At 33.7% G+C, this 12,315-nt stretch overlaps 1 long non-coding RNA gene across 1 annotated transcript in view; it reads left to right on the top strand.

Annotated features, from left to right (window-relative positions):
• The first annotated feature begins 240 nt into the window (after positions 1–240).
• LOC108361968 (uncharacterized) overlaps positions 241–12,315 on the top strand; it is a 24,464-nt gene continuing 12,389 nt past the window's right edge. Inside the window, exon 1 of the long non-coding RNA XR_001847389.1 lies at positions 241–346. This is a non-coding gene — a long non-coding RNA (uncharacterized LOC108361968). The remainder of the gene's footprint in view (positions 347–12,315) is intronic.

Raw genomic sequence — 12,315 nt, 5'->3', positions numbered from 1 at the left:
CCAAAAACGCTGTTTTTAGGGGTTTCAACCCCTTTTTTCTCGAAAACGTGACGTGATGGGACATTTTTGACCCCGGATTCGTGTTCAGCACGAAAAATCCGTTCAGAAACACCAGGTCCCGTCTTATTCGCAGAAAAAAAGTTGAAATTTGTAGACCAGTGTTATGATTACGGAGACCATTCGTACCGATTTTGGCGGGACAGTACCGATTTTGAGAAAATTGTCCCGCTAAACATTGTTTTAAATTCGGGAAATATAGATGTCCCGATTTTTCATATTTGTACCGACGAAATCCCGATTTTCAGTGTTTTCTTTATGAATTTAACAAGAGTCTTCATGTACCCTAGTCCAAAAACAATTTTTCGTACAAACTTGGCAGCACTTTCCTTATCACAAAGAACATAGAATATAAAGAAGCCACAAACATAGCCAGCATCCTTAGTTTCTATGATTTATGGTTATTTCAATTTTTTTTTTTAATGAAACAATACTAACTTGAATTTAGGGAAATTTTAAAAAATAAATACTGATTTCCTTTAAAAATGCATGGATATGAGAAATATAGCATATTAACAATTATTTGCAGAAAAAAAATTTGCCGGAATGCATCGAGACGAACGTTATAAACGTTTTTCTTTTGACGCCCATGTATTTTGTATGGAAAACGCTAGACTCGCTGTCAATCGATGCGTTGAAAAACTCATGCGAAATAAATATCTACGGTAAACGTTTTCCATACAAAATACATTGGGCATCAAGAGAAAAGCGTGAATACCTTTCGTCTCGATGCGTTCCGGCAAATTTATTTTCTGCATATAATTGTTAATAAAACGTACAACAATATTAGCCCAAAACGCTATTTTAAAGTCATTGAGATATCATTAATATTTAGAAACAAGTAAGAAAGTCTAAGTTGGGGCGGAGCCGAACATTAAATACCCGGCGCAAGTATTAAACATATGTTTTTTCACCTTTCCGAAACCTTCCGCTAGATGGTAAGCCGGGGCGTATCAATTTTGAGTAAATTAGAGTCTTAAATTTCGAAATTTTAAAGTTTCAAGCAGTTCTGAAATTTACCGTTATATGAAAAGCGGTCTCAATTTTAGTCCGAATTCAATAATTTTCAACGTTTTGCTTTTATGTGGCAAGCACAATAACCATACCGTGTTTGGTACAAATTGGTAGAATGGTTACCGAGATACATATATGTGATCATAAGTGGGCGGTGCCACGCCCATTTGCCAAAAATTTATCACAAACGTATTTCTTGGTTAAGAATTGTTGCAAGCATCAATTTTGAATAAATTATCTTTAATATTTACTGACTTATCGAAGATTTTGTATTTCTCCAAATTAGCGTTATATGGGATGTGGGCGTGGTTATTGTCCGATTTTAAAAATTTTCGGCCATTTGGTATATTGTACGAAGGCCAACAACTGTGCCAAGTTTGGAAGAAAATGGTGCAGCGGTTACCAAGATATACACATGTAACCATAAGTGGGCGTGGCTACGCCCGTTTTCCAAAAATTTATAATATTATTATTTTTCGTCTGAAAATTATTGTAAATATCAATTTTGAGTGAGTTATCTTCAGTAGTTACTAAAATATCGCAGTTTTCGTATTTCTCCAAATTACCGTTATATGGGATGTGGGCGTGGTTATTAGTCGATTTTAAAAATTTTCGGCCATTTGGTATATATCGATGGTCCTCTGCAATGACGGCGAAATTCAAAATTTCATATTTTTCAGTACAGCCAATTAAAGATTTTGTGTTTCGTAATTTAGCAATAATGGGCTGTATGCATAAAAACTACGCAATTGCGTTTTCTTAAAATTGTATACCTTTTACTTCAATTTTGTTTGAATAAATCGAATAAAATGTCTGATATTTAAAAAAAGGCAATTGCTTATTTTTTATTCATGCGGCCCAATATGTCTTGGAACGTAATTATTCCGGATTATTTGCAGTCATTCTGTAGCGAAAATTTGGAATCTCTCAAATTGTAACCTTTTCTAAAGATTTAGTAAGGGTTGGACTGATCAATCGGTGCAATTGGTGTTTGCTTGTGGAGTTCTGAGCTAAATAATCATGGGAAATTCTCGGAGTCCTGCAAAGCCCTTACACGGTGCATGGATTGCACGGTTTGCAATGCTGTCCCATAGGAAAACTGGTTTTTAGCATGCAATCTGTGCAATCCGTGCACCGTGCAAGGGCTTTGCAAGACTCCGAAAACACCCCTATGGTTATTTACCTCAGAACTCCACAGGCAAACACCGATTGCCTACCAACTGACATTTTGACAGATAGTTGTAAGCAATATGACTGGCCATTTGGTATGTTATGCGGAGGCCAACAACTGTGCCAAGTTTGGAAGAAATTGGTGCAGCGGTTACCAAGATATACACATGTAACCATAAGTGGGCGTGGCCACGCCCATTTTCCAAAAATTTATAATATTCTTATTTTTCGTCTGAAAATTATTGTAAATATCACCCATGTGTAAATCTTGGTAACCGCTGCACCAATTTCTTCCAAACTTGGCACAGTTATTGGCCTTGGTACAGCATACCAAATGGCCGAAACTTTTTAAAATCGGACAATAACCACGCCCACATAGGTACAAAAAAATACAAAATCTTCGATAAATCAGTAAATATTAAAGGTAATTTATTCAAAATTGATGCTTGCAACAATTCTTTACCAAGAAGTACGTTTATGATAAAATTTTGGAAAATGGGCGTGACACCGCCCACTTATGATCACATATATGCATCTCAGTAACCGTTAAACCAATTTGTACCAAACTCGGTATGGTTATTGTGCTTGCCACAAAATTATTGAAATCGGACTAAAATTACGGCCGCTTTTCATATAACGGTAAATTTGAGAAATGCTTGAAACTTCAATATTTTGAAATTTAAGGACGCTAATTTACTTACCATGTAGCGGTAGCTTTCCGAAAGATGAAAATCATATATTTAATATTTGCAACGGGTATTTAATGTGTTGTTTTTAATAAATAACTAAATTTGAACAACGTGACTTTTTTCGCATGTACGTGAGCTGCCCCCTATCATTCATTAAATTTGATAAAATACTAAAGGAGATATCGTTTGGTAACCGAAAAATATCTTTTAGAAATAAGTATAAATTTTTTTTTTTACATTTGGGTACAATACTTTCACCAACTTCCAGTGGCACATTTATCTGCTCGGACTATGGTTTTTTGGTAGTCAGAAGGCATATTTTCCAATTGCCATTTTCGATACACTCAATGGTGCGGCATGTCGAAGTAATTGGGCATTCACGGTACTTTTCTCACTTTACGATGCAGATCGGGATTCCGCTTTGATTTAAGTTGGTAAGGAGCTGGTTCCTGTCTTCCTGCATCATGATTCAATAATACAAGGTTAGATAATTATTGACAGCTGCGGTTTGACACTCCCTTACAAAAGGTTGCATTTACGAAGGACAGAGAAAGGGCAAGAATGCAATCCCTTGTTTCGAAAATGGTAGTAGAAAAGTACGCAAAGTAGGCAATTAGTAGTGAAATTCCTTTCGTAAATTCTAATGTATTTGCAGGAAATCTGGCATTTTAAACGAAATGTTGAACGTAATATTGATATATCTACGTGAATTACGTAATTTATATGCTATTTAGCCGTATAAAAACTGCAAAATGACTCAAAATTAAAATAAGACTACTATGAGACTGATGTAAACATCCAATGCTTATGTTTTCATCAGTTAAATATGCTTCATATGCACCATTTCACACCAAAGCTACACTGTATCCATGTAAATTTGCAAAGAAGCAACACGGTGCCACTGCTAAGGGAGCGGTGCGAGAGAGACCACTGTCAGTTTATCGAACCTTGTATTATTGAATCATGTTCCTGCATGAATTTGCGACGCAAGCACTTAAAGCTGTTCTTTAACTTGGGCGCGTTCCTGAGGATTTTGATGTGCACTACTAATCGCCAACCGTTGTAAATTGCGGTTGCCTGAGCCAATGTTTCATATTCTGATAGGCGAATGGTTTACGGACACTGAAGGTACAACGTTGAAGAATTCAAACAGTCTTCGAAGTCAAATTCCAAATATTCTCACTCAGCCCGAATTTTTTTCATCCGACCGTAGTGAATACACGGAAACAAAAAGGGAAAAATGAATCCGTTCGAGGAAAATTAAACCCATAATAAGACTGATTTTATGGTTTTAATCAGAATTTCATCATACAGTTTTCCAATCCGGCAACTGTTAATGGAACCAGTAATAATTTGCAACATAATCTAAACTAACATAATTGTTTAGATTTGATACAATTTTGAACCTCGGAAACCATTTTAATTGTAAATTACGATCAAAATTAAAGAAGAAAAATTTTGTGTATAAAATCTGTGGACAATCAATTTTCCGGAATTTTCTATTCCGATTTTTTTTCAGTTTTCCTTGGGTACACTGAGGCAAATAATGCATAGTAAAAATGAATACTATATATTCGATTTTCGTTTAAAAATGTTCGTATTTAAAAATAATATTTTCATACCAAAATTTAGCATGCACATGTTTGAATGTTCACATCTGAGTATTTATATGTAAGTGTACATAGTTATATGGGCCAAGTATGCTGAGCGCCCTGCAGTACGGGGGAGTTACTACAGGACTGATGAATCGGTAGCTAGCAAGTAAACTCCATCGATTACCGACCGACTACTTGCAGTGTATTTCAGCTACTTAGGCGTTAGTCACCATCGGCTCTCTCTCTGCACTACCGTGAGTTACTAAAGTAGTCACTTGCGTGATTTATGGGCGCCCTCCTAGTTTTTCGCTATTCTGCTTCCGACTGGATCGATTCTGCATTACCATGTGCGCTACCACGAGCTAATAGGGTAGCTACTTACCTAGGAGTTGGTGCAGTAGCGGTTCAAAAGTAGCGAATGACTCCAGCAGTACTGGAGTGCGGTGACAACACACACATACATATATAGTACATGTTCATAGTGGGAAAAGGTAATGTCCGGGAATGCAAAAAGTAATGGATAGTCCCTATAACCTATGTACGAAAAGATGCAAGAATTTCTCCACAACGATGTCATATGAAAGTAATGTGTCGCATGTCGCTTTACGAAATTATAAATAGAATTTAAGAAAATATAAAAATAAAAAATAAAGTTCTTGTCACAGGTTCCGAACCCGTGACCAACAACATGGCGGTCGGACACGCATTCATTCGGCTACAGCAGCTGTTGAGATAACGTGAAAAAAACATACTAGAGTTAGTGTTCAAACTTTTTGTTTTGTTTTTGACTTCAAAACTACACATCATCCGCTGCAAATTAAATGTTTTTTTTTTATCTTGATTATAACTTCACGGATGCTTTTTCAGAACGAACGCGGTCATTTAAATATGCGCTTAATTGAATTGAATATTTACCAATATACAGTACATTCGTTGACGTTTATAGTAAGGTCAAATACGTTTCTAATTGATTTTAGTATTTTTTTTCTCAGTGTAGAGACAAACTTTACAAAGAAGATAGCTCATATAGGACAGCTATGCTCGGTATTACGTAAGCAGCTTTGTTTTTTACGTACATATTTATGAGTAGTCCACTTGCAAACAGCGTTATGTGATTTTATAATAGAAAGCCATAAATTTGAAAAAACGACTACGACAACAAGTAACATTTACTTTGAATCTTTTTTATTTTTACCTAAAAATTTGGATAAATAATAGCCTTATAAAATTGTAACGTAACATAACATGTCATAAGATAACAATAACAGTCTATACGATCTAAAGCAGTTTTCTAAGTTCATCAGAAGATGGATACTTTTGAAAGTTTATAGATAAGTATGATAGCGACTTTTGGAAGAAGACTTAACATTTGATGCTCTTTTTTCAGAATATGAAAAGATTTTGCTCTCTGTTGTTACTGGACATGAAACTACTTTAAATACTGGTACGTAATCCACCAAAAACTAAAAATCGAAAAAATTTTACATGCGCCCTTTGCAAGTGGACTACTCATATAGAGATTAAAATTTTTAAATAGTTGGCAACCCTCTTCAAAGTTATTACTTCTGGTTAAAAGTGCATTTAAATGCCTTTCATCGCTGAATGCCTTCCAATATTTTACTCGATATATATTTAGGTTAGTAAAGTTTTAATCAGGTGGCAACCCTACTAAATTGTTTTTCTTTTTATCTCAACCAGTGAAGCTGTCCTTGAAAATGGTGTTTTAATCATTCAATTTGATGGAGTATTATGGAAGATATGGCGCATCATTGTCCGGATACAATGCTTTCGGATTTGTAAAACCCTTTTTTTAATAAATAACTAAATTTGAACAACATTACTATTTTTCGCAGGTTCGTGAGCTTCCCTTCAAACTGAGATATCACTCGTTAAATTTTATAAAATATTAAAGGATATATCGTTGAGTAATAGAAAAATACCTTTTAGAAATAAGTAAATCTAAAAAACAGGTACACTTTCAAAATAAAAAGTTATTTTTTTTTGTGGGCACACCTATGTTTTATATATGATTCTAGTCGTAATCTCTTAATAAATCCATAAATAATAAGTGTAATTCATTTTCATCAAGTGCTTCAAAAGTTCGACGAGGAATAAACATTTATCGCTGAAATAGCAAACAGAAAAATAATTTGTGCTCAAATTACGCTATGCAAGTTGTAACTTTTGAACAAAGATTTTGAAAGTTGAGCTCACTTAGTTCGGACGTTCTAAATTCACCGTTTTAGCAGATTGGCTCCGGTTTTCGAGATAACGGAGCTTCGAAATTTGATTAAATTTTAACTATTTTATAAATAACTCCCTCAGTTTTGAAGTTATTTTACTAAAATTTTGCATATAATGGTTTTTTAATATTACCTTAATTATTCCTTAAAATTATCGAAATAGGTTCACTTTAACAATACAACGGTTTACTCAGATATGTGTTTTTTCGCTCTAACTCTAACTTAATTGGAGCAGCTATTACGCAAAATAACGTCTCTGATCAATCATTTGTATGGGAGCTAGATGTTATAGTGCACCGATTTCGATGATTTTATGGAATAGTTAAGGTAATATTAAAAAACAGTTATGTGCAAAATTTTCGTAAAATATCTTCAAAACTGAGAGTTTTTTTTATATAATAGTTAAAATTTAAGCAAAGATTCAAGAACCGCCATCTCGAAAATGAAGCCAATCGGTCAAAACTGGGGATGCCGTTAAATTTAGAAGTCTCCAATTAAATAAGAGCAACTATCAGAACCTTTGTCGAAAAAAAGTTGATTTGATATATCACCCGAAACATTCTGACTACAAGAAGGAGCATCATTACAAGTACTAAATCAGGGTTTTTACACACTTCTAGACAAAATTTGTTTAAGCATTTTACAGGTATATGTAACGTTATCAGGACTAGTAGTTATAAAAAGGTTTAGATCGTTTCGCCGTATTTTCCAAATGTGCCTTCAATTAAGAAGTTTTGGAATAAAAATTACGCACAAGGTCGCAGAATATTCTATCTTTAAAAGTTGGTTTGCTCTGAAAGCACACCTCTTACTACGGTATCATATTATTAGTAATTGTTTGTAGAATACAATACATACTTAAAACGTTTTTAAAATGGAATGCTTCAAAAACTATACGCGATAATCCCAAAATATTGAAAATTGTGAAAAGTAGAGTTACACACTTTTCGTTACTTGCCATTAATTATTTTATATAGCATACTTTAGTCACCAACTACTTATGAAGTGTGCACACAAGTACTAATTGCACATAAAATTTAAAACCAGTATTTGGTGTGTTTCAAAAGTTATGACATAATTAATTGTGTCCCTCTTAAAAATTACATAAAAAATTGGCTTTTTTTCATTATTTTTATACCCGAGCGCACCTGTGCACAATGGTATTATTGTTTGTAACAGGCAAAACGAATCGAGATAGATATAGACAAATGTATACATAAATGATCAGAATGAAAAGATAAATCGATTAAGCGGTGACTATCTGTCTGTCCGTCCATCTGTGCACACGATAACTGGGGTGAAAATTGGTACGTGTACTTCTTTCGAGCGTAGGACGGATGGTATTGAAACTGGGCAAAATCGGATAGTAACCACGCCTACCTCCCATATAACGGTAGTTTTCAGAGATACGAAAACTGCGATATTTTAGTAACTACTTGATATTTACAATAATTTTTAGACGAAAAATAAGAATATGATAAATTTTTGGAAAATGGGCGTAGCCACGACCACTTATTCTCCCAAACTTGACACAGCTGAAATTTTTTTAAATCGGACAATAACCACGCCCACATACCATATAAAGGTAATTTAGAGAAATACGAAATCTTCGATAAATCAGTAAATACTAAAGCTAATTTATTCACAATTGATGCTTGCAACAACTCTTCACCAAGAAATACGCTTATGATAAACTTTTGGAAAATTGGCGTGGCATCGCCCATTATGATCAGATATATGTATCTCGGTAACCTTCTACCAATTTGTACTTAACTCGGTATGGTTATTGTGCTTGCCACATAGAAGCAAAACGTTGAAAATTATTGAAATCGGGCTAAAATTACAGCCACTTTTCATATAACTGTAAATTTCAGAAATGTTTGAAACTTCTATATTTCGAGATTTAATCAAAATTGATACTAACAACAATCCCTTGAAAAGAAGTAACATTATTTGGAATTTTGGAAAATGTGCGTGATACCACCCACATATGTTTATATAAGTTTATCTCATTATGTCTAACTGAACGTTCTATCGAAGATGGTTTTCGGAAAGTTGAAAAACATATATTTAATATTTGCGCCGGGTATTTAATGTTCGGCTCCGCACGAACTTAGACTTTCTTACTTGTTTTAAATTTAAGCACCTATAATTCAAAAGTTATGCAGCAAATTGATCCACATTTTTTTGAGGCTTCATGTATACATACGTCTATGGAAGAAACTATCTCGATATAGTTTAAAACAATAAAATTGAAGCTAAATAACACGAAGGTTAACTGTTTTTTTAGTTTGTCCCATATAAATAGATGAATTACTTTAACACGGGTATGAATCGAAATAGTTTTGGAAAGGCTAAATTTCAAAACTACATGTATCCTACTTGAATTTAGGTAATTTGGTAATTGAAATATGTATCACAACATAGTTGTCAGGGGAAAGAACTTATTGGTTTCGGTTTGAAAATATTTTGAAGGGGATTAAAAAGGAGAAAAATATTAAAATCTTGTTTTTCTGAATTTAAATATTTACCTATATATTTAACACGTAGAAATTTCATACACTCGGCGATGCGGATGATGCAAAACTAGTTATGTATATATAAAAATCAACTACAATTTATGCTAGAGTTCAAAAAATAAATAAATAGAATATATATATCGATGGTCCTCTGCAATGACGGCGAAATTCAAAATTTCATATTTTTCAGTACAGCCAATTAAAANAAATAAGAATATGATAAATTTTTGGAAAATGGGCGTAGCCACGACCACTTATTCTCCCAAACTTGACACAGCTGAAATTTTTTTAAATCGGACAATAACCACGCCCACATACCATATAAAGGTAATTTAGAGAAATACGAAATCTTCGATAAATCAGTAAATACTAAAGCTAATTTATTCACAATTGATGCTTGCAACAACTCTTCACCAAGAAATACGCTTATGATAAACTTTTGGAAAATTGGCGTGGCATCGCCCATTATGATCAGATATATGTATCTCGGTAACCTTCTACCAATTTGTACTTAACTCGGTATGGTTATTGTGCTTGCCACATAGAAGCAAAACGTTGAAAATTATTGAAATCGGGCTAAAATTACAGCCACTTTTCATATAACTGTAAATTTCAGAAATGTTTGAAACTTCTATATTTCGAGATTTAATCAAAATTGATACTAACAACAATCCCTTGAAAAGAAGTAACATTATTTGGAATTTTGGAAAATGTGCGTGATACCACCCACATATGTTTATATAAGTTTATCTCATTATGTCTAACTGAACGTTCTATCGAAGATGGTTTTCGGAAAGTTGAAAAACATATATTTAATATTTGCGCCGGGTATTTAATGTTCGGCTCCGCACGAACTTAGACTTTCTTACTTGTTTTAAATTTAAGCACCTATAATTCAAAAGTTATGCAGCAAATTGATCCACATTTTTTTGAGGCTTCATGTATACATACGTCTATGGAAGAAACTATCTCGATATAGTTTAAAACAATAAAATTGAAGCTAAATAACACGAAGGTTAACTGTTTTTTTAGTTTGTCCCATATAAATAGATGAATTACTTTAACACGGGTATGAATCGAAATAGTTTTGGAAAGGCTAAATTTCAAAACTACATGTATCCTACTTGAATTTAGGTAATTTGGTAATTGAAATATGTATCACAACATAGTTGTCAGGGGAAAGAACTTATTGGTTTCGGTTTGAAAATATTTTGAAGGGGATTAAAAAGGAGAAAAATATTAAAATCTTGTTTTTCTGAATTTAAATATTTACCTATATATTTAACACGTAGAAATTTCATACACTCGGCGATGCGGATGATGCAAAACTAGTTATGTATATATAAAAATCAACTACAATTTATGCTAGAGTTCAAAAAATAAATAAATAGAATATATATATCGATGGTCCTCTGCAATGACGGCGAAATTCAAAATTTCATATTTTTCAGTACAGCCAATTAAAAATTTTGTGTTTCGTAATTTAGCAATAATGGGCTGTATGCATAAAAACTACGCAATTGCGTTTTCTTAAAATTGTATACCTTTTACTTCAATTTTGTTTGAATAAATCGAATAAAATGTCTGATATTTAAAAAAAGGCAATTGCTTATTTTTTATTCATGCGGCCCAATATGTCTTGGAACGTAATTATTCCGGATTATTTGCAGTCATTCTGTAGGGAAAATTTGGAATCTCTCAAATTGTAACCTTTTCTAAAGATTTAGTAAGGGTTGGACTGATCAATCGGTGCAATTGGTGTTTGCTTGTGGAGTTCTGAGCTAAATAATCATGGTAAATTCTCGGAGTCCTGCAAAGCCCTTACACGGTGCATGGATTGCACGGTTTGCAATGCTGTCCCATAGGAAAACTGGTTTTTAGCATGCAATCTGTGCAATCCGTGCACCGTGCAAGGGCTTTGCAAGACTCCGAAAACACCCCTATGGTTATTTACCTCAGAACTCCACAGGCAAACACCGATTGCCTACCAACTGACATTTTGACAGATAGTTGTAAGCAATATGATTGCAAGTTTTTGTGCGTGGGCACCTTGATGTCTTGATATAATTCTAATTCAATGTTTAAAAACATTTAAAACCTAAAAAACTTGCTGAATAATTTCCTAAAACGTTATCATAAATAACACTGTGCAACACATTTTTCTAACGGAAAAGCAATCAACACAGGTCGATAATACTGATATAGATAGGGTTTTGCAAAGTTAGCTCGCTTTCAAAAGATATTGGCCCTTAAAAAATAAAATGTTCATTAAAAAATTTATTCGTATTCATCAGAAAATGTAATCATCCAGTAAATCGTTTACGTCGCACTCTATTACTTCCTCTTATATTTCTGTATTATATTTCAGAATTTCGTTGTGATATTTAAAGTTTCTTATATGGAAAGTGGACATGGTGTCTTCCGTTTTTGCCCATTTTTTCAAAATGGGGAGATAAACTCACGAGAAATGTGCATATTGAATTTAAATAAATTTGATGAAGCGGTTTTTGAGATGCATTTGATTTAAATTAGGCGTGGTCACGCCCACATTGCAATCCTTATGCAGAAACTGATGTCAAGCCCTAAAGTCAACCTACTTATTAAATTGGAAGAACTTCGCTTTATTAATTGCCGATATATGTCTTTTAGGGTTCAGGAGTGCCGTTGAATGAAAAGTAGGCGTGGTTACATACCGACTTCGCCCATTTTCAATACCAACAGCGCTTCTTCAAGTAACAACCTGTGTACCAACTTTCATCGAGATAGAATTTTACTTATAATAGAGCGGACAAAAGCCGCGCAGGCGATCATACAAACCGTCAAATATGACTAAATCAATTCTTCTCGCTTTTCTGAACACATCTATATATATATCCATGTTTATCCCAATGCCTTTTTGCCGTGACAATAGTCTGAGGAGCTCCAATGAAAAAAAAAAATTGGCACTGCAAAAGCTAAACTTTGAACAGCTATAACTTTTGAATGCGAGCTAACATACAGTGTAATCTTGTCTTTGTATTAATATCAA

This window comes from Rhagoletis zephyria, unplaced genomic scaffold, assembly GCF_001687245.7.
Source record: "Rhagoletis zephyria isolate East Lansing unplaced genomic scaffold, Rhagoletis_zephyria_1.1 Rzeph_scaffold_00896, whole genome shotgun sequence".
Lineage (NCBI taxonomy): Eukaryota > Metazoa > Arthropoda > Insecta > Diptera > Tephritidae > Rhagoletis > Rhagoletis zephyria.
This window is presented reverse-complemented; position numbering and strand designations above follow the sequence as displayed.